The following is a 13524-nucleotide window of genomic DNA, read 5'->3' on the forward strand; positions in this document are numbered from 1 at the left end:
TTTCCAATGAGTCAACTCTTCGCATGAGGTGGCCAAAGTACTGGAGTTTCAGCTTTAGCATCATTCCTTCCAAACAAATCCCAGGGCTGATCTCCTTCAGAATGGACTGGTTGGATCTCCTTGCAGTCCAAGGGACTCTCAAGAGTCTTCTCCAACACCACAGTTCAAAAGCATCAATTCTTCGGCGCTCAGCCTTCTTCACAGTCCAACTCTCACATCCATACATGACTACTGGAAAAACCATAGCCTTGACTAGATGGACCTTAGTCAGCAAAGTAATGTCTCTGCTTTTGAATATGCTATCTAAGTTGGTCATAACTTTTCTTCCAAGGAGTAAGCATCTTTTAATTTCATGGCTGCAGTCACCATCTGCAGTGATTTTGGAGCCCCCCAAAATAAAGTCTGACACTGTTTCCACCATTTCCCCATCTATTTGCCATGAAGTGATGGGACCAGATGCCATGATCTTAGTTTTCTGAATGTTGAGCTTTAAGCCAGCTTTTTCAGTCTCCTCTTTCACTTTCATCAATAGGCTTTTTAGTTCCTCTTCACTTTCTGCCATAAGGGTGGTGTCATCTGCATATCTGAGGTTATTGATATTTCTCCCGGCAATCTTGATTCCAGCTTGTGCTTCTACTTAAAGTGATGAAAAAGAAAAACCTACAGCCCAGATTACTGTACCCAGCAAGGATCTCATTCAAATATGAAGGAGAAATCAAAAGCTTTACAGACAAGCAAAAGCTGAGACAATTCAGCACCACCAAACCAGCTCTCCAACAGATGCTAAAGGATCTTCTCTAGACAGGAAACACAGAAAGGGTGTATAAACTCAAACCCAAAACAACCCAAAGTAAGTGGCAATGGTATCATACTTATCAATAATTACCTTAAATGTAAATGGGTTGACTGCCCCAATCAAAAGACAAAGACTGGCTGAATGGATACAAAAACAAGACCCTTATATATGTTGTCTACAAGAGACCTACCTCGAAACAAGGGACACATATAGACTGAAAGTGAAGGGCTAGAAAAAGATATTCCATGCATAGAGACCAAAAGAAAGCAGAAGTAGCAGTACTCATATCAGAAAAAATAGACTTTAAAATAAAGGCTGTGAAAAGAGACAAAGAACACCACATAATGATCAAAGGATCAATGCAAGAAGACATAACAATTATATATGCACCCAACATAGGAGCACCGCAGTATGTAAGACAAATGCTAAGAAGTATGAAAGGGGAAATTAACAATAACACAGTAATAGTGGGAGACTTTAATACCCCACTCACACCTATGGATAGATCAACTAAACAGAAAATTAACAAGGAAACACAAACTTTAAATGATACAATAGACCAGTTATACCTATTTGATATCTATAGGACATTTCACCCCAAAACAATGAATTTCACCTTTTTCTCAAGTGCACATGGAACCTTCTCCAGGATAGATCACATCCTGGGCCATAAATCTAGCCTTGGTAAATTCAAAAAAATTGAAATCATTCCAAGCATCTTTTCTGACCACAATGCAGTAAGGTTAGATGTCAATTACAGAAGAAAAACTATTAAAAATTCCAACACATTGAGACTGAACAACACGTTGCTGAATAACCAATAAACCACAGAAGAAATCAAAATATGCATCAGTTTAGTTCAGTTCAGTTCAGTTGCTCAGTCATGTCCGACTCTTTGCAACCATGAATCGTAGCACGCCAGGCCTCCCTGTCCACCACCAACTCCCGGAGTTCTCTCAAACTCATGTCTATCGAGTCGGTAAAGCCATCCAGCCATCTAATCCTCTGTTGTCCCCTTCTCCTCATATGCATAGAAACAAATGAAAATGAAAACGCAACAACCGAAAACCTATGGGACACTGTAAAAGCAGTGCTAAGGGGAAGGTTCATAGCAATATAGGCTTACCTCAAGAAACAAGAAAAAAGTCAAATAAATAACCTAAATCTACAACTAAAGCAACTAGAAAAGGAAGAAATGAAGAACCCCAGGGTTAGTAGAAGGAAAGAAATCTTAAAAATTAGGGCAGAAATAAATGCAAAGAAACAAAAGAGACCATAGCAAAAATCAACAAAGCCAAAAGCTGGTTCTTTGAGAAGATGAATAAAATTGACAAACCATTGGCCAGACTCATCAATAAACAAAGGGAGACTAGTTGTTTGTCAGTTGCTTCATTTGCTATTATTTTCTCCCATTCTGAAGGCTGTCTTTTCACCTTGCTTATAGTTTCCTTTGTTGTGCAGAAGCTTTTAAGTTTAATGAGGTCCCATTTGTTTATTTTTGCTTTGATTTCCAATATTCTGGGAGGTGGGTCATAGAGGATCCTGCTGTGATGTATGTCAGAGAGTGTTTTGCCTATGTTCTCCTCTAGGAGTTTTATAGTTTCCAGTCTTATGTTTAGATCTTTAAACTATTTTGAGTTTATTTTTGTGACAGATGTATAGAACAGTCTTTTGGACTCTGTAGGGGAGGGAGAGGGAGAGGGTGGAATGATTTGGGAGAATGGCATTCAAACATGTATAATATCATATATGAAATGAATCGCCAGCCCAGGTTTGATGCATGATACTGGATGCTTGGGGATGGTGCACTGAGATGACCCAGAGGGATGGTACGGGGAGGGAGAAGGGAGGGGGGTTCAGGATGGGGAACACGTGTATACCTGTGGCAGATTCATGTTGATGTATGGCAAAACCAATACAATATTGTAAAGTAATTAACCTTCAATTAAAACAAATAAATTTATATTTTAAAAAAATAATAAAAATTTTTAAAAAAGAAACAAAGGGAGAAGAATCAAATCAACAAAATTAGAAATGAAAATGGAGAGATCACAACAGATAACAAAGAAATACAAAGGATCATAAGAGGCTACTATCAGCAACTATATGCCAATAAAATGGACAACTTGGAAGAAATGGACAAATTCTTAGAAAAGTACAATTTGCCAAAACTGAACCAGGAAGAAATAGAAAATCTTAACAGATCTATCACAAGCACGGAAGTTGAAACTGTATTCAGAAATCTTCCAGCAAACAAAAGCCCAGGACCAGACGGCTTCACAGTTGAATTCTACCAAAAAATTTAGAGAAGAGTTAACACCTACTCTACTCACACTCTTCCAGAAAATTGCAGAGGAAGGTAAACTTCCAAACTCATTCTATGAGGCCACCATCACCCTAATACCAAAACCTGACAAAGATGCCACAAAAAAAGAAAACTACAGGCCAATATCACTCATGAACATAGATGCAAAAATCCTTAACAAAATTCTAGCAAACAGAATCCAACAACATATTAAAAAGATCATACATCATGACCAAGTGGGCTTTATCCCAGGGATGCAAGGATTTTTTAATATCCACAAATCAATCAACATTAACAAACTGAAAGATAAAAACCATATGATTATCTCAATAGATGCAGAGAAAATTCAACATCCACTTATGATAAAAACCCTCCAGAAAGCAGGAACAGAAGGAACATATCTCAACATAATAAAAGTTTTATATGACAAACACACAGCAAACATTGTCCTCAATGCTGAAAACTTGAAAGCATTTCCCCTAAAGTCAGGAACAAGACAAGGGTGCCCACTCTCACCACTACTATTCAACATAGTTTTAGAAGTTTTTGCCACAGTAATCAGGGCAGAAAAAGAAATAAAAGGAATCCAGATTGGAAAAGAAGTAAAACTCTCACTGTTTGCAAATGACATGATCCTTTACATAGAAAACCCTAAAGACTCCACCAGAAAATTACTAGCGAATCAATGAATATAACAAAGTTGCAGTATATAAAATTAACACACAGAAATCCCTTGCATTCCTATACACTAACAATGAGAAACAGAAGAGAAATTAGAGAAACAATTCCATTCACCATTGCAACAAAAGGAATAAAATACTTAGGAATATATCTACCTAAAGGAACAAAAGACCTATGTATAGAAAACTAAAAAACACTGGTGGAAGAAATCAAAGAGGACACAAATAGATGGAGAAATATACCATGTTCATGGATTGGCAGAATCAATATAGTGAAAATGAGTATTCTACCCAAAACAATCTATAGATTCAATGCAATCCCTATCAAGCTACCAACGGTATTTTTCACAGAACTAGAACAAATAGTTTCACAATATGTATGGAAATACAAAAGACCTCGAATAGCCAAAGCAATCTTGAGAAAGAAGAATGGAACTGGAGGAATCAACCTGCCTGACTTCAGGCTCTACTACAAAGCCACAGTCATTGAGACAGTATGGTACTGGCACAAAGACAGAAACATAGATCAATGGAACAAAATAGAAAGCCCAGAGATAAATCCATGCACCTATGGACACTTTGACAAAGGAGGCAAGAATATACAATGGAGAAAAGACAATCTCTTTAACAAGTGGTGCTGGGAAAACTGGTCAACCACTTGTAAAAGAATGAAACTAGAACACTTTATAACACCATACACAAAAATAAACTCAAAATGGATTAAAGATCTAAACATAAGACCAAAAAATATAAAACTCCTAGAGGAAAACATAGGCAAAACACTCTCCGACATAAATCACAGCAGGATCCTCTATGACTCACCTCCCAGAATATTGAAAATAAAAGCAAAAATTATCAAATGGGACCCAATTAAACTTAAAACCTTTTGCAAAATGAAGGCAACTATAAGCAAGGTGAAAAGACAGCCTTCAGGATGGGAGAAAATAATAGCAAACGAAGTGACTGACAAAGAATTAATCTCAAAAATATATAAGCAACTCCTGTAGCTCAATTCCAGAAAAATAAACGACCCAATCAAAAAATGGGCCAAATACCTAAATAGACATTTCTCCAAAGAAGACATACATATGGCTAACAAACACATGAAAAGATGCTCAACATCACTCATTATCAGAGAAATGCAAATCAAAACCACAGTGAGGTACCATTTCATGCCAGTCAGAATGGCTGCGATCCAAAAGTCTACAAGCAATAAATGCTGGAGAGGGTGTGGAGAAAAGGGAACCTTCTTACACTGTTGGTGGGAATGCAAACTAGTACAGCCACTATGGAGAACAGTGTGGAGATGCCTTGAAAAACTGGAAATAGAACTGCCATATGACCTAGCAATCCCACTGCTGGGCATACACACCGAGGAAACCAGAATTGAAAGAGACATGTGTACCCCAATGTTCATCGCAGCACTGTTTATAACAGCCAGGACAAAGAAGCAACCTAGATGTCCATCAGCATACAAATGGATAAGAAAGCTGTGGTACATATACACAATGGAATATTACTCAGCCATTAAAGATAATACATTTGAATCAGTTCTAATGAGGTGGATGAAACTGGAGCCAATTATACGGAGTGAAGTAAGCCAGAAGGAAAAACACCAATACAGTATACTAACGCCTATATATAGACTTTAGAAAGATGGTAACGATAACCCTATATGCGAGACAGCAAAAGAGACACAGATGTATAGAACAAGACTTTTGGACTCTGAGAGAGGGCGAGGGTGGGATGATTTGGGAGAATGGCATTGAAACATGTATATTATCATACGTGAAACAAATCACCAGTCCAGGTTTGATGCATGTACAGGGTACTTGGTTCTGGGGCACTGGGATGACCCAGAGGGATGGGATGGGGAGGGAGGTCAGGAGGGTTCAGAATGGGGAACACATGTACACCCCTGGCGGATTCATGTCAATATATGGCAAAAACCACTATAATATTGTAAAGTAATTAGCCTCCAATTAAAACAAATAAATTTATATTAAAAAAAAGAATAGACCTGACAAAAATAAAATGAATAAATACACATGATCAAGACACATTTTTCCCAATTTAGGAACAACTCAGCTACCTATATGTACACAGTTGCTGCTTCTTGACTACTCCTACTCACCCTGTCCAGTACTATCAAAAGGTAGTCAGTAGAGGAAAACACAGCCAGTCTCCATTTCTTCCTGCTTCAAGTTTAGAAAGTGTTCATCTCGGGGTACTCAAGTATACAATCAGCTATCCTACAGGTTAAATAGATTTTTTTAATGCTGGTCTAAAAAACTCTCTCATTTATAAGTGTGTTTACCAAACTTATACACTCCAAGACTATTGCCTGAAAAATCTCATGGACAGAGGAGCCTCATAGGCTACAGTCCATGGGGTCACAAAGAGTCAGACACGACTGAGCGACTTCACTTTCATACCAAGTATAAGGAGCTAAGACTTATATGTACTATACAAAACTTAAAATTTATTTAGCCTATAAGGTAATAATTAGTATAAAATGGATTCAAAGACCTCTTCTAACTCTGAGGCTCCCAGAAAACTCTAGACCCCATGTTAGGAAACACTGATTTATAACACTAAACTCACATACACACAAAAAATGCATTCTAATTGATCAAACAAACTACTAATGATAATGGCTAAATACTGGATTAAGGCAGTGATTCTGAGCCTTTTTTATTGTTCTTTCTCCCAAAAGCCTTTTAGATATTTATTTTTCTTAATTACCCTCCCTCCCCCATGAAATTTTAATGCTACATATATACTGTGTATCTATTTTATTACTATTGCCCTATGGAGGAGAATAAACCACTGTAATATCAAAGGTGGTTTTTTTTTTTCACACATTTCCCTAAGAATCAAAATTTTTTAACCAACTTTAGGCTATACTACCCTTACTGAGAATGCATGGACTAAGGAAGTATCTTATTTTTTCCTTATACTAAGATGGGTATTACTATTATTCCCATTTTTATACATGAAGACAGTGAGGCTGAGAGAGACTAAACTAACCCAGTTTGTCAGACTTAATATGCTCACATGAGGACTATATTAAAACACTATACATAGCACATTTCCCAGACCAGTCAATAGGATACCCACAAATACAAATTGCCCCTAAAGAATAAGAGTGTCAAAGCCACACATTCTGCATCAGTAGAAGTTGCTATATAAATGGCTAGGTTTCTTCCCTCTGACATTCATGATTTGATTAAGCCTAGAAAGTCTTAATGTTTATTGCAGCACTGTTTATAATAGCCAGGACATGGAAACAACCTAGGTGTCCATCAGCAGATGAATGGATAAGAAAGCTGTGGTACATATACACAATGGAGTATTACTCAGCCATTAAAAAGAATACATTTGAATCAGTTCTAATGAGATGGATGAAACTGGAGCCGATTATACAGAGTGAAGTAAGCCAGAAAGAAAAACACCAATACATATACTAACACATATATATGGAATTTAGAAAGATGGTAATGATAACCCTGTATGCGAGACAGCAAGAGACACAGATGTATAGAACGGACTTTTGGACTCTGAGGGAGAGGGAGAGGGTAGGATGATTTGGGAGAATGGCACTGAAACATGTGTACTATCATGTAAGAAATGAATCGCCAGTCTATGTTCGATACAGGATACAGGATGCAGGATGCTTGGGGCTGATGCACGGGGATGATCCGGAGAGATGATATGGGGTGGGAGGTGGGAGGCGGGTTCAGGATTGGGAACTCATGTACACCCGTGGCAGATTCATGTTAATATATGGCAAAACAAATACAGTATTGTAAAGTAAAATAAAGTAAAAATAAAAATTAAAAAAAAAAGAAAGAAAAATTTTGAGTTCTACTGATCAAATGTGCACTATTTAAAACCATTTTTAAATGTTTTGAAATTTTCATTTCCTAATAATCCAAAGAATTTAAAGAATTATAACTCTCAGGTCATCTCCTTCTTCAATATCTTAGAGGAGATATGATAGCAGGTTTTAGCAGGCAGTAATGATACCTAATTAGGTCAAATTAAATTTTTTATTTGGTTATCAAAACAGTTTGCAATTATTGTCACAGGAAAACAGATGCACAAAATGTTGGTGTTTAAAGGTTTTATAGAATATAATCTCAACAGAGGCCCAACAATAATACCCCTAAGTTAGAAGAATAATTAAAACTTGAGTTATAGTTGAGAACTTTCTCTTAAGAATTAATTTAATCTAAGTGGCCATAAAAAGAAAAACTCCAGATTTAAGAAATAGAGGGTATATTGACAGATTCCTAAGATATTTTCACATTGGTAAGTTACTAAATGTAGTTTAAAGGAAAACGTGGGAGTCTTCTGCTTCCAGCCAAAATGGAATAACAAGGACCAGACTCAATATACGAAATGATGAATTTCAAAACATTGGCTATCAGACAGCAAAAGACAATGCACTCTAAGAAATGAGAAATAAAAAAGGTGGTGCTATAAATATCCATCTTTCTGTCTTGAAAGGGCTTATAGGCCACAACACAGGGAGGAAGTGAGTGGGAGCCTGGTAGACTCCTTGATTAGAGGAGATGAAGATGAAGGTCTAGGAGACCAAGTCACCTAGTTCAGAATACCAGAGAGAAGAGAGATGCATGGAAACGTGACCCTGATATCTGTAGAAAGCTCTCAGAGACTTTCAACAGAGTCTAACAGATCAGTACATAGGTATGAAGAAACACCTGAGGCCATGGAAAGAATCAACCAAAAGAATACGGAACAGTATCTAATGCTCACTAACACTGAGAATAGTATTAACTCCCACCAGCCAGACTGGGAATAGTAACAATTTGCCGCATATTGGATAAAGTACTCAGGAAGGCCTGAGTTGTCTGTTTTAGAGAATATTACCCTTAGACTGAAAACTGCTCCAAAGCTATCTTCCAAATCATAAAATCAAGCCATAAAAGGATCAAACTCTTTTCAAATAACTTAACTCTATCTTCAAACAGAGTTCAAGACAATGTATGAGAACACAAAAACAGATTCTGACCAGGTAACTTTCAAAATATTGGGCATTCAGTCAACCTGGCATGCAAAGAGGTAAGAAAACATGACCCACACCAAGGAAAACAGCCAGTTAATCAAAACCAAACCAAACTGGCATGTGTGCTAGAACTGGGAAAGAAGGACTTTAAAACATTTACTGGGGGTTTCTGCTGAGGTCCGGTGAGAAGCTGGAACAGCTGGGGTCCAGCCGGGATTGCCAGAGTGGACACTGAGTGACTGTGTGCTCCCGAGTCATCGCCAACGTACCTTCCCCGCAGGAGGTAAGCTGAGTCTGCGAGACTGAGAGGAGTTGGGGTGATTAGAAATTGTAAAGAGGTTTATTGAAGTCACAAAATCCAAGGCGGATCTGTGGTAGAGATGCAAGGAGATGAAATGACACGAATCATTTGGGAGTTGATTAAAGAGAAACTTATTTTTCCCTACGTGGACCTGGACCTGCACAGCTACGATTTAAGCATAGAGAATCGCGATGCCACCAATGACCAGGTCATCAAGGACGCTGCAGAAGCTATAAAGAAGTACAACGTTGGTGTCAAGTGTGCCACCATCACCCCCAATGAGAACAGAGTGGAGGAGTTCAAGCTGAAACAAATGTGGAAGTCTCCGAATGGCACCATCCGAAATATCCTGGGTGGCACTGTCTTCAGGGAAGCTATTATCTGCAAAAATATTCCCCGGCTCATGAGCGGATGGGTAAAACCCATTATCATAGGTCGTCATGCTTATGGGGATCAATATAGAGCAACTGATTTTGTTGTGCCGGGGCCTGGAAAAGTAGAGATATCCTATACACCAAGCGATGGATCACCCAAAACGGTATACCTAGTACATAACTTCACAGAGAGTGGTGGTGTTGCCATGGGGATGTTCAATCAAGATAAGTCAATTGAAGATTTTGCACACAGTTCTTTCCAGATGGCTTTGTCTAAGAATTGGCCTTTGTATCTGAGCACCAAAAACACTATTCTGAAGAAATACGATGGACGTTTTAAAGACATCTTTCAGGAGATATATGACAAGCAGTACAAATCTGAGTTTGAAGCTCAGAATATCTGGTATGAGCACAGGCTCATTGATGACATGGTGGCCCAAGCTATGAAATCGGAGGGGGGCTTCATTTGGGCCTGTAAGAACCATGATGGGGACGTGCAGTCGGACTCCGTGGCCCAAGGTTATGGCTCTCTTGGCATGATGACCAGTGTGCTGGTTTGTCCAGATGGCAAGACAGTAGAAGCAGAGGCTGCCCACGGGACTGTCACCCGTCACTACCGAATGTACCAGAAAGGACAGGAGACGTCCACCAATCCCATTGCTTCCATTTTTGCCTGGACCAGAGGCTTAGCCCACAGAGCTAAGCTTGATAACAATAAAGAGCTCAGCTTTTTTGCAAAAGCTTTGGAAGAAGTCTGTATTGAGACCATTGAGGCTGGCTTCATGACCAAGGACTTAGCTGCATGTATTAAAGGTTTACCCAACATGCAACGTTCTGACTACTTGAATACGTTTGAGTTTATGGATAAACTCGGAGAGAACCTGCAGTTAAAACTAGCCCAGGCCAAACTTTAAGGTCATTTCTTGTCTTTGGAGGATGATTTTTTTTTCTGGTAACTAGGGTCTACCGGTTTACATTTTTCTCTATAACTCTCAAGGGTAAAGGCAAAATCAATTTTGTAATTTGTTTAGAAGCCAGAGTTTATCTTTTCTATAAGTTTACAGCCTTTTTCTTATGCATACAGTTATGCCACCTTTGTGAACGTGGCCGGGGACTTTTTTTTAAATTTTATTTTCTACTAATAGCCTAGGAATTATTTTTAATGTCCACTTGTACTCACTGTCACTTTTTCTTATGTGCTGAGATCAATGACCAAAGTCAGCAGTGCTCAAAAGGATAAACTATAGCCCGGTATTATTCCCTGAAATTGTATAGAGATTCATTCCCTTTCTCGCTTTTCATGGCCTGGGGCGCTGGGTCATTCTAATATAACAGATATCTCATTATTTGCAGTAGAAGCTGCATGTTAGACTTGCATATGATTTGAAATGAAGAGCATGGCTGTAACTAAAACGTATTGAAGACTCATCTTTGTTAAGAGCTCTAGTTGAATCTTTTAAAAATACTAAATATTTTTGAGCTCCTTGGAGAATCCAGAAGAAATACTACCTGAAGGGGCGGGGGTTGTCCTCTGTGTTTGTCTCCTCCTCCTGGCCTTGTGTGGCCTAAGTATTTTGCGACCTTGAACAGCATGTTTCATCCAAGTACAATAATACAAGCTGCACCTTTATTTTGGACCACTGCTGGCCTCTTTTATTTCCTTTATGTAAATGTGATTTTTCAGAAGTTGATTGTAAACACTATCCTAGTCCTGTTCTTCATCTAAACTATCAATTTTAATTAAAATTCAGTGCTAATTAAAAAAAAAAAAAACATTTACTGTAATTATATTTCATTTGTCCAGGAAGTTAACTAAAGACACGGAATATTTTTTAAAAAAAATCAAATTTCTAGAGATAAAATATACAATGTGTGAGTTGAAAAATACAGGAGATGGGGCTAATGACTGATTAGACAATATAGAAAATAATATTAGTGCTTCTTTGCATTAATTAAGTTTTCAATTCTTTTGAGTAAATATCAAGGAGTGCAATTGCTGAATTGTATATTATTAAGAAATGTTTAATTTCATTTCCAAATGTTTAAGCTTTTTCTAAAGGTCTTTCTGTTATTGATTTTAACTTAATTCCACACAAATCTGCAATGGGTAGTTATAGCAACTTTACTAATAATTGCCCAAACTTGGATGCAATCAAGATGTCCTTCAATAGGTGAATGGATAAATAACTGTATACATCCAGACAATGGAATATTATTCAGCACAAAAAAGAAATGCACCATCAAGCCAATAAAGACATGGAGGAACCTTAAATACATATTACTAAGTGAAAGAAGGCAATCTGAAAATGTACTGTATTATTCCAACAATGTGACTAACATTCTGGAAAAGGCAAAACTATGGAGACAACAGAAAAAATCAGTGGTTGACAGGGGTTGGTGGGAGTGGTGATGAACAGATAGAACACAGCAGATATTTAGGGCAGGGAAATAATTCTGTATGATACTATAACAGAGGATACATGTCATTACACGTGCATGCTTAGTCATGTCCAACTCTTTGTGATCCCATGGAAGGTAGCCCAACAGGATCCTCTGTCCGTGGAATTTTCCAGGCAAGAATACTGCAGTGGGTTGCCATTCCCTTCTCCAGGGGATCTTCCTGACCCAGGAATCGAATCCATAACTCCTGCAAGGCTTTGTCAAAACTCACGGGACTACAATACTAAGAGTGAACCATACTGTAAACAATTAATTTTGGTTTGATAATGATGTGTCAATGTTGATTTATTTATTATAACAAATGTACCACTCTGATGAGGGAGAGTACCACTTTGATGATGGGAGAGCCTATGCCTTTTGGGGAGGGAGGTATGTGGGAACGTATTTCCACTAAATTTTGCTGTGAACCTAAAACTTCTCTGAAAAATAAAGCATATATACAACTGAAGTGACTTAGAACACATGCATGCATGGAGAAAGACAGAGAGAAAATTAGAACTTTTATTTAACCAGAATATAATTACAACATAAATCAGAATTTATGGAATACCACTAAAGAGGTACTTAGGAAGAAATTTATAGCACTAAATACCTATATTAGATCTCATCTTCTCCCTTAGGAAACTAGAAAAAGCAAAGCAAGTTAAAGACAAAGTAACTACAAGAGATGACATAATAAAGATCAAAGTAGAAATCAATGAAACAGAAAAATAACACAAAAATCTATGAAATTAAATGCTTGTTCTTTGAGAAGATCAATAAAACTGATAAATCACAAGCCAGATTAATCAGGAGAAAAAGAAAGACACAAATTGCTAGTAATAGGAAGAGAAAGATGTCATTGCAAATTTTACAGATAACAGAAGTAGATAACCCAAATAGCCCTATTATCTGTTAAAGAAATTAAAACTAGTTAAAAAAAAAAATTTCCCCATAGAAAATTGGTCTAGATAGCTTCAGCTTCATTAGCAATTCTACCCACATTTAAAGAAGTTGTTGTTGTTCATCCTCTAAGTCATGTCTGACTCTTTGTAACCCCGTGGACTGCAGTATCCCAGGCTTCCCTGTCCTTCACTATCTCCCCAAGTTTGCTCAAACTCCATTGAGTCGGTGATGCCATCTAACCATCTCATCCTCTGTCACCCCCTACTCCTGTATTCAATCTTTCCCAGCATCAAGGTCTCTTCCAGTGAGTCAGCTCTTTGCATCATGTGGCCTAAGTATTGGAGCTTCAACTTCAGCATCAGTCCTTCCAAGGAATATTCAGGGTTGATTTCCTCTAGGACTGACTGGTTTGATCTCCATGCTGTCCAAGGGATGCTCAAGAGTCTTCTCAAGCACCACAGTTCAAACGCATTAATTCTTTGGAATCCACCTGCAATGTGGGAGACCTGGGTTCAATCCCTGGGTTGGGAAGATCCCCTGGAGAAGGGAATGGCTGCCCACTCCAGTATTCTGGCCTGGAGAATTCCATGGACTGCATAGTCCATTGGGGTTGAAAGAGTTGGACACAAATGAACAGCTTTCACTTCACTCACAGCCTTCTTTATGGTCCAGCTCTCACATTTGCACATGA

At 38.0% G+C, this 13524-nt stretch overlaps 1 protein-coding gene and 1 pseudogene across 3 annotated transcripts in view; one reads left to right on the forward strand and one right to left on the reverse strand.

Moving 5' to 3' along the window:
• HPSE2 (heparanase 2 (inactive)) overlaps nucleotides 1-13524 on the reverse strand; it is a 685113-nt gene that overhangs the window by 367387 nt on the left and 304202 nt on the right. The gene's annotated exons all lie outside the window — the stretch shown is intronic.
• On the forward strand, nucleotides 9167-10402 carry LOC138070345 (isocitrate dehydrogenase [NADP] cytoplasmic pseudogene; annotated as a pseudogene).

Source organism: Capricornis sumatraensis, chromosome 23 (genome assembly GCF_032405125.1).
Source record: "Capricornis sumatraensis isolate serow.1 chromosome 23, serow.2, whole genome shotgun sequence".
Classification (NCBI taxonomy): Eukaryota; Metazoa; Chordata; class Mammalia; order Artiodactyla; family Bovidae; genus Capricornis; species Capricornis sumatraensis.